The 15169-nt window shown below is 31.5% G+C and overlaps 1 non-coding gene across 1 annotated transcript; it reads right to left on the minus strand.

Moving 5' to 3' along the window:
- Window positions 1-7751: 7751 nt before the first annotated feature.
- LOC131044834 (uncharacterized) lies at window positions 7752-8646 on the minus strand. Its single transcript, XR_009105714.2, has 3 exons — window positions 8463-8646; window positions 8318-8371; window positions 7752-8234 (listed from the first exon to the last, which is right to left on the minus strand). It is a non-coding gene; the product is annotated as an uncharacterized LOC131044834 (transcript).
- Window positions 8647-15169: the final 6523 nt, after the last annotated feature.

Below are 15169 nucleotides of genomic sequence, written 5' to 3' on the forward strand. Positions count from 1 at the left end.
ACTTTCTACCATTTTTTTTATTTTTTTGTTGTATGGGTCTCCTTTTGAATGAAAAAGATCGGCAATGATGTATTATTCAAGATGCATACTTTTATAATCTAGTAGGATCAAAGTTAAAATTTAATAATTTTATAATCTAGTAGGATCAAAGTTAAAAATTAATAAATATAGAATTATATATAGATGATTGATAGTTTATGATTTTAATTTATCACCTTGATTGTAAATTCAATCAGTTTCTAGAGTCTCTATGTATAAGTTTATAATATAGGAAAAAGAAGAAGATATATCAATTAATTGTTTCTTTTTAATAATGTATTTATATAGGTATTTTGACATTTTAATGATGGAAATAAATCACACATGCTCTCTTCCTTTATTTTTAGGATTATTTCTTATTTTTGTTATAAATGTTGTAATTAGTTTATAAGTGATATATTTATCCATGAAATAGTTCATGGCATTGTATATCTTGATTATTTCTATCATTGATCTATAGATTTTTATTGTTCATACATATAACTATTTTTGGTCATTGTAGATAAGATTTCAATGAATGCATTTTCAAAATGTTCTAATAAACAACAGCCCGCGAGCTACATCAACTTGGATATTGACATCATGGAGAGTGAATTATATTATGCAATAATCTATAAAACCAAATATATGCACATTAAAGAAAAAAAATATTTGGTCTATACTCGTGAATGTTAAGTTTACAAGCATATAATGAGCTTGAGAAATAGAAAGTTAATTAAATATCTTCATCAAAAAGAGCCTTAAACAACTTTAACACAAAGGAAAGTCAATTATTGACATCAACAACAATATTCTCAAGGAAAATCAATTATTAATATCACACACAACACTCTCCCATTATTAGTTATTGATCTAAGTTTCACATCCAAATATTTTAAGTTTTGTATTTATTTATTTTTCTGATAATGTTTAGCCCCATATCCTATATCTATATTAATTATTTCTTCAATGATTGTGTGTTTTCTTATTGCCCAGAACAATTTAAGGAACATAATTATTTTTCTTACATCTTTGTGAATTTGACTTATCTTACACTCCCTAAGGTTTAATTTTAGAGTTTAACACTTCTACACTAGAATTTTATCTTTTATTTTTTAACTACCCACCCATCGTCTTAAATGTAAATAAGATTTGACTCTCAACTATACTTGTGTATCATTAGTTCTAAATAGATTAAATTGGGAGAGGCTAGAACCATTACAAAACTATCACATAGGTGCACACAAAGGGGGAGCTCACAAGCAGTGAGACCACCAAACCACAAGCATAAAAAAACATAGACCCTATCTTAAAAGGACGCTAACAATAAGAGAATCCAACCAACAAAAACATGTATCAAATATACAATATTTGCCAAATCGGAATAGAGGGGTAAATAGGAAAATACCCCAAACCAATAACTTACAAAAACCTTGAGCACCAGAGTAAAGGAAACCAAGAAAGCAGAAAAAAAACAATGGGTTTTCAAAGGCTTCCCATAACATTTTATCTGGAGGTTCACCTTGAAGGAAAATATCCAACTAATATCATAAATTTTTGGAGATACTCAGGATCCCAGAGATAGTAAGAACCCTAGAGGAGACCGCACTTAGTAGTAAACACCCAAAAAGATTTGTGAAATAGGTAAAAATTCCCCCTCTCAAGGGAAAGCACAAGAGGACGAGAGGAAGTGGGGATAACAAAATAGGCCCAAGAAGAAAAAAATATCCCCTAGAAGAAGTCAGAAGCCACTACAGGAGTAGGAAAGAGGGAAGCAGAGCCCTCTAAGATTAAACACATGCAACTACATCCAACCCACAAATAACAACAAGAAACCAACTCTAATAGGGAATTCATATTCCATTAAGAAATGTTGAGTCCCCAAAACCGCAACAACCTCAACTAACCTCTAGAATGATAGACTCCACATCAAAAGGAGACCGCAAAGGGAGGGTTGGTTAAATCTATTGCACATATTTGTCTTTTTTGTCATTAATGTCAAACCTATTTTTTATGATTATTGATGGTTTAGTTGTTGGTCATTTGTTTGGTTATTGGTTTGGTCTAGATATACTGTGATGTTAGGATGGATGTATTATGGTTTGGTAATATTGTGGTACTGGTACTAATGATTTGTCATACAAAAGTGATGTATAGTAGTAATGTATGGTGCTATATTTTGTGTGGCAATTTTATGTTCCTAATGTCTAATTGTATCTAGTTTCTAGTTTAATTATCTATTTGATTGGTTATATGATATAGAGTTATTTACATATTGATGTTGTTCTTTCCAGATGGATTAAGATAATGATATGAGGTATTTTTAGAGGATTGATGTTTCTTGTTAGGTCTGAAAGTAGTGTCGTTAGCTTTGCTGACGATCCTAATGAACAATATCATTGTCTAGAATATATGTTTTCCCTAGATATGTTTTATATGGCCATGTTTATTACTGCAAAAATGTTTTTGGTAGCTTGATTTTAGATGTCCAATTAATTGGATGGCTGTTTGTAGGCCATGTTATTATCTATGACTAGTTCTAGTATTTTTTCAGGGGTATCTGGAGGAATGCGATGCTTTCATCTTCTTTATATTTATTTAAGGATGTTGTGGACCAATTATTATCATTCCTAAAGTGTTGTGCTTCTTTAGTGGTTGATTTCTTATTCTATTTTTGGGTTCAGATTAGGAAATTTTGAGTTAAGTAGATTGTTGTGCACCAGATTATGTATTTTGGTTTTACCAATTGTACATGTAAATTATTTTTGGTCATATTTGGAAGGTGTGTCTGTTTGGTGTGAACCATCACACATCTTCTTTACCTTTTGCATGAATATTTTTTGTCAATGATATGTACACGTTATGTTTTTCTTTGGTTGACGTAATAAAGATTATTGTTGGTCTAGTTGATATATAATGGATAAATTAGTTATGCTCAAAGAGGTGAATATGTGTATGTGTAGAGGTATGATCTATGAATATGTAAAAATTAGGGCATGAATGTGAAGCAATACAATGGTTCGGAAATGTTGCTGAGAAGACATAAGTGTGTGGATTTGTGAACTATTATCTACATATTGATAGATGCTATTTTCTATATAGTTTAATCATCATATTGTATCTAACAATCACCTTATATCTTGCCTTGAAGAAGTGATCTTAATTCATCCAAGTCCCTTTTTTGAATCTTTCCCTAAGGTAGTGTGCCTTAGCTTGCAATTGCAAAGTAGTGAACTCCCTTGCTTGTAGCCTAAAATATTATAAATAATTAATAAATATTATGAGTTTGATTCTCACTATAGTTTTTCCTAGTTTGGATTTTTCACGTAAAAATCTTAGTGTTCTTGTGTGGATGCATTTGTTGTTTCTGTCAGTTACTTTTATGCAAATTGATTTGAATACATTTATCATGGCTTAAGAAGTTTAATCTGATAAAATTTTAGTATATGTTGACTCATCCCCTATCTTAGTATTCAATAGTGTTCAACAAAAGAAATTGGAACACCACCAAAGGTAAATAGGGCACCATAAACCTAGAACCCGAGCCAAATCCCTCCAACCTAGAAGATGGATATCCACAAGAACTAGCCCAACATGGGGATCCCAAATTCTCACAGCCCCCAAGAAATGTCTACTAATGGAAAAGGCCTATGATGAAAAATAGGGGTACTTCACTAAAGAGTCCTCCACATGGTAGTTGTATTAAGGTAACAAAGCAAAAGAACAACATAAAAAATAAAAAACCCCTCCTAATAGTAGGTGAAGACCAAAGGACCACCATGGAAACATAGATCTCACTCCTTACACACTACAATAGTAAAAAAAACCCTACAACCAACATTGCCTCTAGGGAAAACAAACACTACTATACCCCAAATAGGAACAATGAAGCCCATAAAATATAAACAAGAGGATAGGAACAAAAGAAACAACCAAAACTCTCACATTTTATCATAGTAACATAGATGTAAACCATATAAATACATAGTTAACATCTAAGATCATATATCTACATTAAAATGAGCTCTATTAGTTTTAATCTAATGAAAAATATTTTTTAACATGAAGCACAACATTCTCAAGGTAAATCAGGAAGAAATGAGGTAGACTATAGATTATATGTTTGACCAACATAGGGAAATTATAGAGAACTCTACTACTATCCATGACATTCAAAATGAGATGGCTAGGAGGTGCATGAAGAAAGAAAGACATATAGAGTCCCCATCTACAATAGGTTTGGAAGCATTTATTTCAAAGATGGAAGCCACAATGTTTCTTTGACTGTTTCCTCCAAGTAAGATTCCTCTAAAAAATTCTTTATGCTGGATAAGAGTAAAGATATCTATGTGTATAGGAAATTGGAGTTCTCTCCCACTCCATAAGCCATCAGTTCATACTTTTGGTGGGAGGGTGTTTACTTTTGTTGTTTTTTTGTGTTTAGTTGTATCTGGTTATCAGTTTTAGTCTTTCAGTTTGTTAGTGTTTTAGTTTTTGTTGGGTTTGATTAGCAGCGGGTTTTTGATAATAAGTTTTCACTCCTCGTGATTCTTTCATTTTGTCACCTATGCTATGGATATGTAAGGTTCGGGCCTCTCCTAGTATTAATATTATCAAAAAATTCTCAAGGTAGATTGATTTTTGATATCAAGAATAATATTATTCCATCAATAATTTGTAATGTAACTATCACATTCTATCACTTCAATTTTTACAATTATGTACATACATGAAAATGTTTAGCCTCATTTTCTTTTTCCATCTTAATTATTTCTTTAATAATTTTATTTATTCTCATGGTTATAGATATTTTAACAAAAATATTTATGTTCCTTACATCTTTGTGAACCTAACTTATCTTATACTCATCTAGGGTTTAGTCATAGAGTTGAAAACTTCTACTTGAAAGGGTTTCATATTTTTTTGACTATCTATCCTTTGTCTAGAATCCAAATAAGGTTTTGATACACCATATGTCAATGCATCATTGACTTATTTGTATTGGATTTTGGAGTTTTTTAGTATGATCTCTCCATTTGTACCCTACCATACCTTGATTATACATTATAGTTGCACCATTGACTACATTCTCATAAACCTTTATTTTTATCTTCTATTTGTACATATATTACTAATTTTGATTTCTTCATACACTCCATTGGATTTTATATCCCTCTTGCTATGTTATATGTCCTTTTATTTCATGGATGAGAATATGCCATCTATGTAGGTGTTATTTCATAATTATTTTGATTTTTCTTCCTTCATAGTAGTTCCTCTCAGCTATCCTTATATTTTGGATAATTAGTTCACTTGTCCATTAGTTTGATTTTGTTACTCCACAAATGTCTAATGATAGTGATATGCACAAACAAGATGATATTTTTTCTTTGAGCACTCTAACTTTCCATGCTTTAACTTATGATTATGATGAGATAACCCTATATTCTAGTTGTGCGATGAAAAAATATGTGCAAATACAAAGGATTAAAAAGTAAACTAATTAACCAAGGAAACACAAGACATCATACACTTGAAAACATTTGTTGTGATTTGTTCTCCGCCGCGCCACCATTGACAACATTAATGTGCATAAAACATTTACTATTGTCGAGATTATGAACTTTAAGGTTTACATTTAGGCCTAAGTTGGAATGGTTAGTTTGTTTTTGTAGAGGTTAAGGTGCTCATGGATTTTACTTCTATGGTTCATGCAAAGTGCTAAGTGGTAAAAATAATGACTAATTTTAATGGGCTAGAATTTTAATTTAATCATCTAAAAGGTATAGTTAAATTAATGGTTCAAAAACATCTTTTGTCAATATAATCTTTTATTGCTCAAAATTAAATGTTTGATTCTCACATGTAGGTTTAACTTGTGCACACTCTACAATGTGATAATTTACTTAGGTTGACTTAACCAGACATTCATCATGTTTTGCTGGGTAAATTTGGTGTTCGATACCTTTTTATCTATAGGCACATCCACATTTAGTGAAAATTTAACTTTTATAAAAAACCCACAAATTTTTGAATCATTCAACATATTGCGTGTCCACATGCTACATAGTGAATAATTCATGTCAAATAATTGATCATTTCATTTGAATAATTATATTAGATTACACATTGAGACCACTGGATAATATTTCAGTTGTAGAAATAAAGTGTTACATTGAATTTCATAAAGAATTGTTGCTTCGTTCTTTCTTTAACAACCTATTGTTCAGGTTACTTCTTGATCATATATTTATATTTTTCTTGATGTGATAATGTAAGACTTTTCTCATAATAAAGGAGGTTAGGACAAAAGTTTAGAACAAAATAACATTTTATGAAGAAAACAACCACCACAAATACAAATTTTCAACTTAGATTATCTAAAAGTGATGTTCATGTTTTGAATTTAAAAATGATGAATATATTTTTTTAAGTCAAACTTAATTAAAACATCATAGTTTTCATGGGATAGTAGCATTTTATTTTTTTATTTATCATTTTTAAAAATTTCATAAAAGTACTCTTAGCTAAAGAAATTTAGAGTTAAAATTGATTTTTTTCAACAAGGGTTAAAATGCCACAAAGGTTGTCATATAGACAATTTGAGACAAAAGTGTTTCAACTAGAATATTTTTGCTCAAAAATATTTTGGACAAAACAATCTATGTGAATTCAATCTTTCCTATGTTTTCAAATGAGAATATAGAAATTTTATTGTTTCATGTTATATAGTTTTATCAAAAAAAAAAATATGTGATGTAGTTTACGTGAAACTATTTCAGCTAAAACTACTTTCTTCAATAAAATTATGATATGATATTGAATCTTTATACGTCATCTATTCATCGTGGTGTAATGAAAAAATATAATTTTATGGACCTTAGAATGAATGAAAAAATTTCAATTACCTTGATGAAAGCTAGAAGCAAACCTAAGATTGATCTCTCATGTTGCTTAGAAATTTTAGATCTAGAAGATTTCATTAACTAGATCAATGATTTGAAGAGACATAATAACACATCTAACAAACATGCACAAGGCTAGCTCATAATGATTAATAAATAAGGCTGGGATCTAAGAACTTAAATTTAAAGTTTAAAATGTTAGGTTCATTCCAATAGGCAATATGATCAATCTTGAATACTAATGCAAAAAAATTCATATAGTGAAATGATAATCTCAATACATGGAGTGAATGTCTAGAGGTATGTACAAATTGATTGTAATATATTATAAATTTAAATAATGAATGTATGTGAATATAGTTTAAATGGGGATACATAAGTTTCAAAATATAACTTTTAAAAGAACGCAGATGAATTTTCCTTTAAATACAAGAACATAACCATAAATCATGCAAACATGTGTTTAATTAGCTTTGACAAGTAACAAATGATTATGAGTAAACTAAAATTTAAATTTGAATTTTTAAAATTGTAAGGATCGGATATAAAGATGCATAATTAATTTTATGCATGTCAAAATGACTTAAGCCAGAAGAATTGTAAAATCAAGATAGATAACAAATATTAATGAATTAGTGCATGGGTAAAACTAATAGATATATGATAAGACTGAATGTATTGACATGTACATCTACATGAATTGGTAGACCAATGAGAAATCTTCCAGTTTACCAGATATTAAAATTCTTGCATTGATTTGAATAATTTCGAACATATTTGAAACGTATAAGAGCATTTAAAAGCTAAGAAGTCTTATTGCATTTGTTGTTTAACAAGCTTTCAAAAAATAGTTACGCGCCCTAGTAGTTGAACTCAAACTTTCTTTATAGTATAAGACTGAATTTTTTACAACGTTTTGTATAATTGAACTGTATCACAAGCTAAACAGTACAAGAAAACTCCACTGGAACATGTAATGTCATGAGAATGCCTCCAATATTGGAGCTTGTGCTTGAATAGAAATAGATATTAAGGTGTTTATACAAGCGGTCAGTGAAAGCCAATGCGAGTAGGCCGAGCATAGCAAAGCGCCCATTCCACATTTCTGCTGTGGATGAAAATATTTACAGGGGCGCCAGTGTCCCTACCGTCATTAATCCTGCAGTTAACGCAAACCAGGACAGTCCTCCACTATTCAACTGCGACAACAAATCTCTTCCGCTGGCCACCTCCACTGCAATGGCCGACACGAACCCCAACATAGCCGCTCTTCCATTGATGATCTCCGGCGCAGGCCAATTTCGTGCTCACCTGGATTCCATATTTCCTATATGAGATAAATTGTCCACATCATATAAATAAACTATAAATTGGGCATCTAGAGCGTTTCTTACCTTGGTAGAGCTTGAAGGAGAAACGCCTTCAGTAGAGGACGTTTCCTTTGGATCCTGATCCACGTGCCAAAATAAAACGCATTAGCCAAAGCTTCATAAGAATAAAGAGCAAAATAGCTAAACGAACAATAGCAAAATAGCAAACCTTTGCAGCCTTGCACTTGACTGTTGGGCAATCTACTGATATGACCCACACTATTCCTTTTGACTGCCCCGCAGTTAAGGGCTGCGGGTGCTTTCATCATCATTGAAGCCATGGCCGCCATCCATGAGTGCTAAGAAAAGATGAATTCTGTGCGAGTACTTTCCTATCGAGCTGCTTAAGAATGATTGATACTTAGAATATCTCCTTGAGGACTCGTTGTTGGCTTTATAGCTTGTTAAGGATCGAATTTGGTGGTGTAAAATGGACCGAATCAGGGAAGCGAATGACGTGAGTTTACTATCCCGTGTGTGAAAATTTGAAAACGTGGCTTGTAAATATCCCGCAAATTTGTTTAGGTGAAGTTTCCATACATTGCTCTCCTCCTCAGCGTGAAGAGTCTACCGATTTTTCGCCCACTCAAAGGTGGATATTATTTTGAAACCTTGCTTTGTCCTACAGCGTTTCGGGGAAACGAGTTTAGAAAGATATTTTGGGAATATGAGTTGTTATTGCGACAGAAATCTGAGATGATTTTGCGAATTTTTTTCTGGGAAGTTCGATTAAAACACGCACTCTGTCATAGTCACCGTTCAATTTACTCGCCTCCCCAACGTGAAGAGGTGAAGATTCTACCGATTTCTCGCCCACTCAACGTGGACATAGGTCACTCGAGTTTCAGTTTGATATTATTTTGAAAATTTGCTTAGTCCTACAGCGTTTCAGGGAAACGAGTTTAGGAATATATTTTGGTAATTTGAGTTGTTATTGCGAAAAAAATTTGAGATTTTATTGCGATATTTTTTCTGTGAAGTTTCATTAAAACACGCACTCTGTCATTGTTATCGTTCAATTTACTTTCTAATTTTATTTTTTTTCGTTTATATATTCTTCAAGATGCATATTTTTATAATCTCGTAGGATCAAAATTAAAAGAAAAGAATTAATTAAATGTAGAATTTGATCAATAATTATGAGTAAATAATTTAATAATTCAATTATATAGAGATGATTGATAGTTTTTGATTTTAATTCATCATCTTGATTGTAAATTTGATAAACTTTTTAAGTTTTTATATATAAATCTATGATGTAGAAAACAAAGAAAGATATATCAATTCAATTATTTCTTGATAACAACACTTAGAAATCAATTATTTGTGTACATATTTGGTATTTTAATAATAGAAATAAAACACATATGCTCTCTTCCTTTATTTTTTAGGTTTTTTCTTATTTGTGTTATAAATGTTATAATTAGTTTATAAGTGATATATTTATCCATGAAAGTGGTTCATGGTATTGTATATCTTGATTCTTTTGATCATTGATTTGTAGATTTTTATTCTTCATTCATAGAGCTATTTTTTGTCATTGTGGATTATATTTTGAGGAACATATTTTCAAAATATTTTTATAAATAGCACCTGATCCTACATCAACTTGGATATCGACATCATGGAGAGTGAATTATATTATGCAAAATCTATCAAACCAAATATATGCACATTAAAGAAAAAAAAATTGGTCTATGCTTGTTAATATCAAGTGTCCAAGCATATATTGAACTAGAAGAAATATATATTTAATATTTAGAATCAAATATCTTCATCAAAAAGAGACTTAATTTTTTTTAACAAAGGAAGGTCAATTATTGACACCAAGCACAACATTCTCCCATAACTCATAGCCTTCCAATCCTCAAGAGGAATGGAAAATCATTTATTGACAACATGGAGAATGTATCCAACAAGGATTCAAAGGATGAAGAGTTCCAAAAAGAAGAAGAGGAACAAGAAGAGCAATACAAGGTGGAGATGGAAGGAGAGAGTGAATCCAAGGAGGTCATGGGGGATTCTGACTAGAACTCACAACCTTCCAATCCACAAGAGGATGAGGAGATGGTTCCTTGCTCACTGGATTTGCCAATAGACAAATAAAGTAGCAAAAACTTGGAAGATCAGATTATGGAGCTTAAGGAGAGAGCCATGAACCTGGAAGAAAAAATTGATGACTACAGGAAGCATTTTGATAATATATGTGAGGCATTTGATTCTCTCTACACCATCACCTACTGGTATTATGAGAAAGGCTGCAATGGGGTTCATGTCAAGACAAAGCAAGATAAAGAAGAAATCAAGAAATCTAGAAAAGGAAGGGAAGATGTCCACAAGGACATTAAAGATAGGGAGGACAATCACGAGGATACTTGGGCAAATTAGGTTGATAGACATCAGTGAAATTAGTAGTGGTTGTAGTTAGTATATCTGATAGTATGAGGCTTGCATGCCACGTAAAAAAGACTTTAATGATGACTGTCTTCATAGTTAAAGTTCTTAATCTTGTTGATACTCAAATTACTTTTACTATGCTTGGAAGGTGGTGCTTAGTTAATATTAGTATGTTTAGCCATAGAGTCATGTTAATTTTTTATTACTTTTGAGGAACAATTGGTTGGGCTTTCTTGTCTGGTTATTTGATGCCACCTCTTTTGCTATTGTACTCTAATTTTGCAGTTTTGTAGGTTCAGGGCCTTCTCCCTTCTAATATAATAAAAAACATTCTCCCATAATTAATTGTTGATCTAAGTTTCACATCCAATTATTTTAAGTTTTGTTTTTCTTTATTTTTATAATAATGACAAGCCCCATATTCTTTACCTTGATTAATTATTTCTTCAACAATTGTATGTTTTATTATTGCCCTAGATAATTTAAGGAGCTTATTTATTTTTCGTACATCTTTGTGAATTTGACTTACACTCCTTAAGGTTTATCTTTAAAGTTTAATACTTCTACATTAGAATTTTATCTTTTATTTTTTAACTAACTAACCATTCTCTTAAACATAAATAATATTTAAATGCAAACTATACTCTTGTATCATTACTAGTTTATTTACATTAGATTTTAGGATTTTATGGATGATCTTTGCATTATGCTTACACACTCAACATTTGATTTTACACTGTGGTTATTTCATTTATTACATTCCCATAGAGCTTTCTTATTACCTTTTATTCATGCATGCCTTACAAATTTTAATTTATTCTACTCTTGCATTCATTTGATCACCACATCTCATATTTTTGCATGTACTTTTATCTTGTAGATGGGAATATGTATTCTATAGAGGTTTTATTCAACATAGGTTTGATCTTTTAGTAGTTTGAGTTGCTATTGTGAACTTTTGTCAAGTTTGATTAAAATACATTTTTTCAGAGTAACATAGATCTAAACTATAGCAATAGATAGTTAACATTTAAGATAATATATCTATATATAAAAGAGTCTTATTAGTTTTAAACCAATGAATTTTTTTTTTTAACATGAAGCACAACATTCTCAAGGTAAATTGATTGATGATATCAATAATAATATTCCATGAATAATTTTTAATTAAACTATCAAATTCTATCATTTCAATTTTTATGGTTATTTATATATATGAAAATGATTAGCCTCATTTCATTTTTTAATCTTAATTATTTCTTTAATAATTTTATTTATTCTCACATTCCTATATATTTTAAGGAAAATATTTATGTTCTTTACATCTTTGTGAACCTGACTTGTCTTACACTCATTTAGGGTTTAGCCTTAGAGTTGAAAACTTCTACAATATAGTTTCATATTTGTTTTTACTATCTATGCTTTGTTTGAAACCTAAATAAGGTTTTGATACACCCTATATTGATGTATGATTTATTTATTTGTATTAGATTTTAGAGTTTTATAATATGTTCTCTCCATCTTACCCTATCATCCCTTGATTACACATTATGGTTACATCATTGACTGCATTCTCATAGACCCTTATTTTTATCTTCTATTCATACTTGGATTACCAATTTTGATTTCTTCATACAATCTATTTGACTTTAACTCCCTCTTGCTAGGTTATATGTATTTTTATTTGATGGATGAGATTGTCATCTATGTAGGTCTTATTTCATCATTTTTTTTCTTTTTTTCTTCCTTCATGGTAGTTCGTATCAACTATCCTTATATTTTGGATAATTAGTTCACTTGTCCATTAGATTGATTTTTTTACTCCACACATGTCTAATAATAGTTATCAAATGCATGAACATGATCATATTTTTCCTTTGAGCACTCTAACTTCCCATGCTTTAACTTATGATTATGATGAGATAACCCTATATTCTAATTATCTATCTAGGGATGTTGTTTTATATGATAATGTTACACCTTCTTTAGTCTTTGTTGCACTTATTATACCTTTCGATAATACTTATTCTTCATGTAATAATGATATAAATTTTTTGGATATCCTTTATATGTGTCACGATATATATCTTTTTTCACTTACTAGCTTTCTTATTTACAATCTTCTTAATTCATATTTGATTGGACTAATATTTTTTATTTTTCTTAACATATTCAATTTATTCATTAATTTATCACTATAATTTACAGAATTGTTTTTAGTTTATTATTGTATCTTATTTTCTATTTGTTAACAAGTTCATTAACTCTTTTACATTTTTTCTTAAATTTAATAGGAGATTAAAATTTACACAACTGGGAATACACAACTGAGATTAAAAATACACACGCGGGAATAGAACTGTTTACACAACTATGTTGTTGCATAGATAAACTTTATTTTTATTAATTTTATCTTTCACCAACTAATGACCTTCTACACTCATCTACTTCTTCGACAATTGTAGATTGCATATATAATTATTATTAGTATTAGTAGTGATGAAAGGTTTTAAATGTTCATCACGAGATACTTTCTACAGAACTGTGATGACAGATTTTCATCACTGCCCTTCATGATTTGAGGTAGTTGTGAAGAAAGTGATATTACTATTAGTAGTGATGAAAGGTTTTAAATGTTCTACCTTTCTAGCATTATGTATCACTCTTCATTCACAAGCGGATCTCCATGTTTCTTACTGTCATTCAGAACATAACTTTTAATATCATGTTTATTAGACCAATGAGAATTCTTTCAGTTCTCCAGATATTTAAACTCTTGCATTGATTTGAATTATTTTGAACATATTTGAAACGTATAAGAGCATTTAAACGGTAAGAAGTCTTATTGCATTTGTTGTTTAACAAACTTTCAAAAAATAGCTACGCGTCCTAGTAGTTCAACTCAGAATTGCTTTATAGTATAAAGATTGAATTTTTAACAAGGTTTTGTATAATTGAACTGTATGACATGCTAAACAGTACAAGAAAACTCCACTGGAACATGGAATGCCATGTGAGAGCTTCCAATATTGGAGCTTGTGTTTGAATAGAAATAGAAGGTATTTAAACAATCGGTCCACCCTTGACGTATTCAGTGAAAGCCAATGCGAGGAGGCCGAGCATAGCAAAGCACCCATTCCACATTTCTGCTGTGGATGAAAATATTGGCTGCGACGTGCTCTCCCTCGATATTCCATTGAACAGGGGCACCAGTGTCCCCACCGTCATTAATCCTGCAGTTAACACAAACCACTACAGTCCTCCGCTATTCACCTGCGACAACAAATCTCTTCCGCTCGCCACCTCCACATGGCCGACACGAACCCCAACATGGCCGCCCTTCCATTGATTATCTCCGGCGCAGTGCCCTGAAAACGCAAACAGGTCGCCAAATTTCGTGCTCACCTGGATACCATAATTCTTATGTCAGATAAATTGTCCACATCATATAAACTATCAATTGGTCATCTAGAGCGTTTCTTACCTCGAGATATAGAAAATACACATTGGAATGCGAGGCGTTGGTCATCTTTTTCGAAAAGCAAATCGAATCAAATCCAATAACGATCGAGTTGGTGAAGGCAAAACCTAACACGACATTGTTTGAATGTTCTTTTGACGGGAACCCTACATGATAAATATGCAAGCTCGAGATAGAAATTAGTTGATGCTTGATGTGAAGAGTGAGAGAGAAGAGAGTTTGAGCAAGGAGAAAGATCATCTTTCTTAGAGTTTATTGTAAGAAAGTTGCATAGTGAAATAGTAGGCAAACCAGTGGGAGGGTCTAACTGGCAGAGACAGAGTAAGCAGTAAATTGTTGCAGGTCTAACAGTTAATCTAACTGGTGAGGTGTGATTGATCAAGAAGATATCTGAGAGTAACATAGTGTGGTGTGTTGCCAAGGGAGAAAGAAGAGAGGCTAAGAGTAACCTATGAGTGATCAGAGAGTAATCTGATAACCGATAGTGTGAGAACCAGTGAAGAAGAGGAGGCTGTTAACCGATAGAAATCCATTGTTCAGGTGTTGCAGAACTCATTTGCAACCAGGTGCTATAATTGTATCTAAATTGTATTTCATTACACAACACCAAGTTGGAGCTCAGTGCAAGGGTTGGTGCCCTAAATCAATAGAGGTTGGTGCTCCTTGGGTTGGTGCCCTAAATCTTTGTGATCCATTGTTTCATTGTGAGGCTGGATTGGAGTTGTAGACTCCAGCAGTATTTCTCACGGAGGTTTTTCCCATATTGGGTTTTCCTTGTACATCTGGTGTTCTGGGTTGTATTTGTGTGTTTGCCTCTTTTGATATCTACATTTGTCTTACCAGTTTGATTATTTAGTGCTTAGCATGATAACCGATATTCCAAGGTTGTTTAAAATGAAAATAATTTAGGAATCACTGATTCACCCCCCTCTCAATGGTACATTGTGTTCAACAATCCCACCCTGACTCCCTGCTCCAATCAAAAGCTCATTATCTTC

Source organism: Cryptomeria japonica, chromosome 8 (assembly GCF_030272615.1).
Source record: "Cryptomeria japonica chromosome 8, Sugi_1.0, whole genome shotgun sequence".
Classification (NCBI taxonomy): domain Eukaryota; kingdom Viridiplantae; phylum Streptophyta; class Pinopsida; order Cupressales; family Cupressaceae; genus Cryptomeria; species Cryptomeria japonica.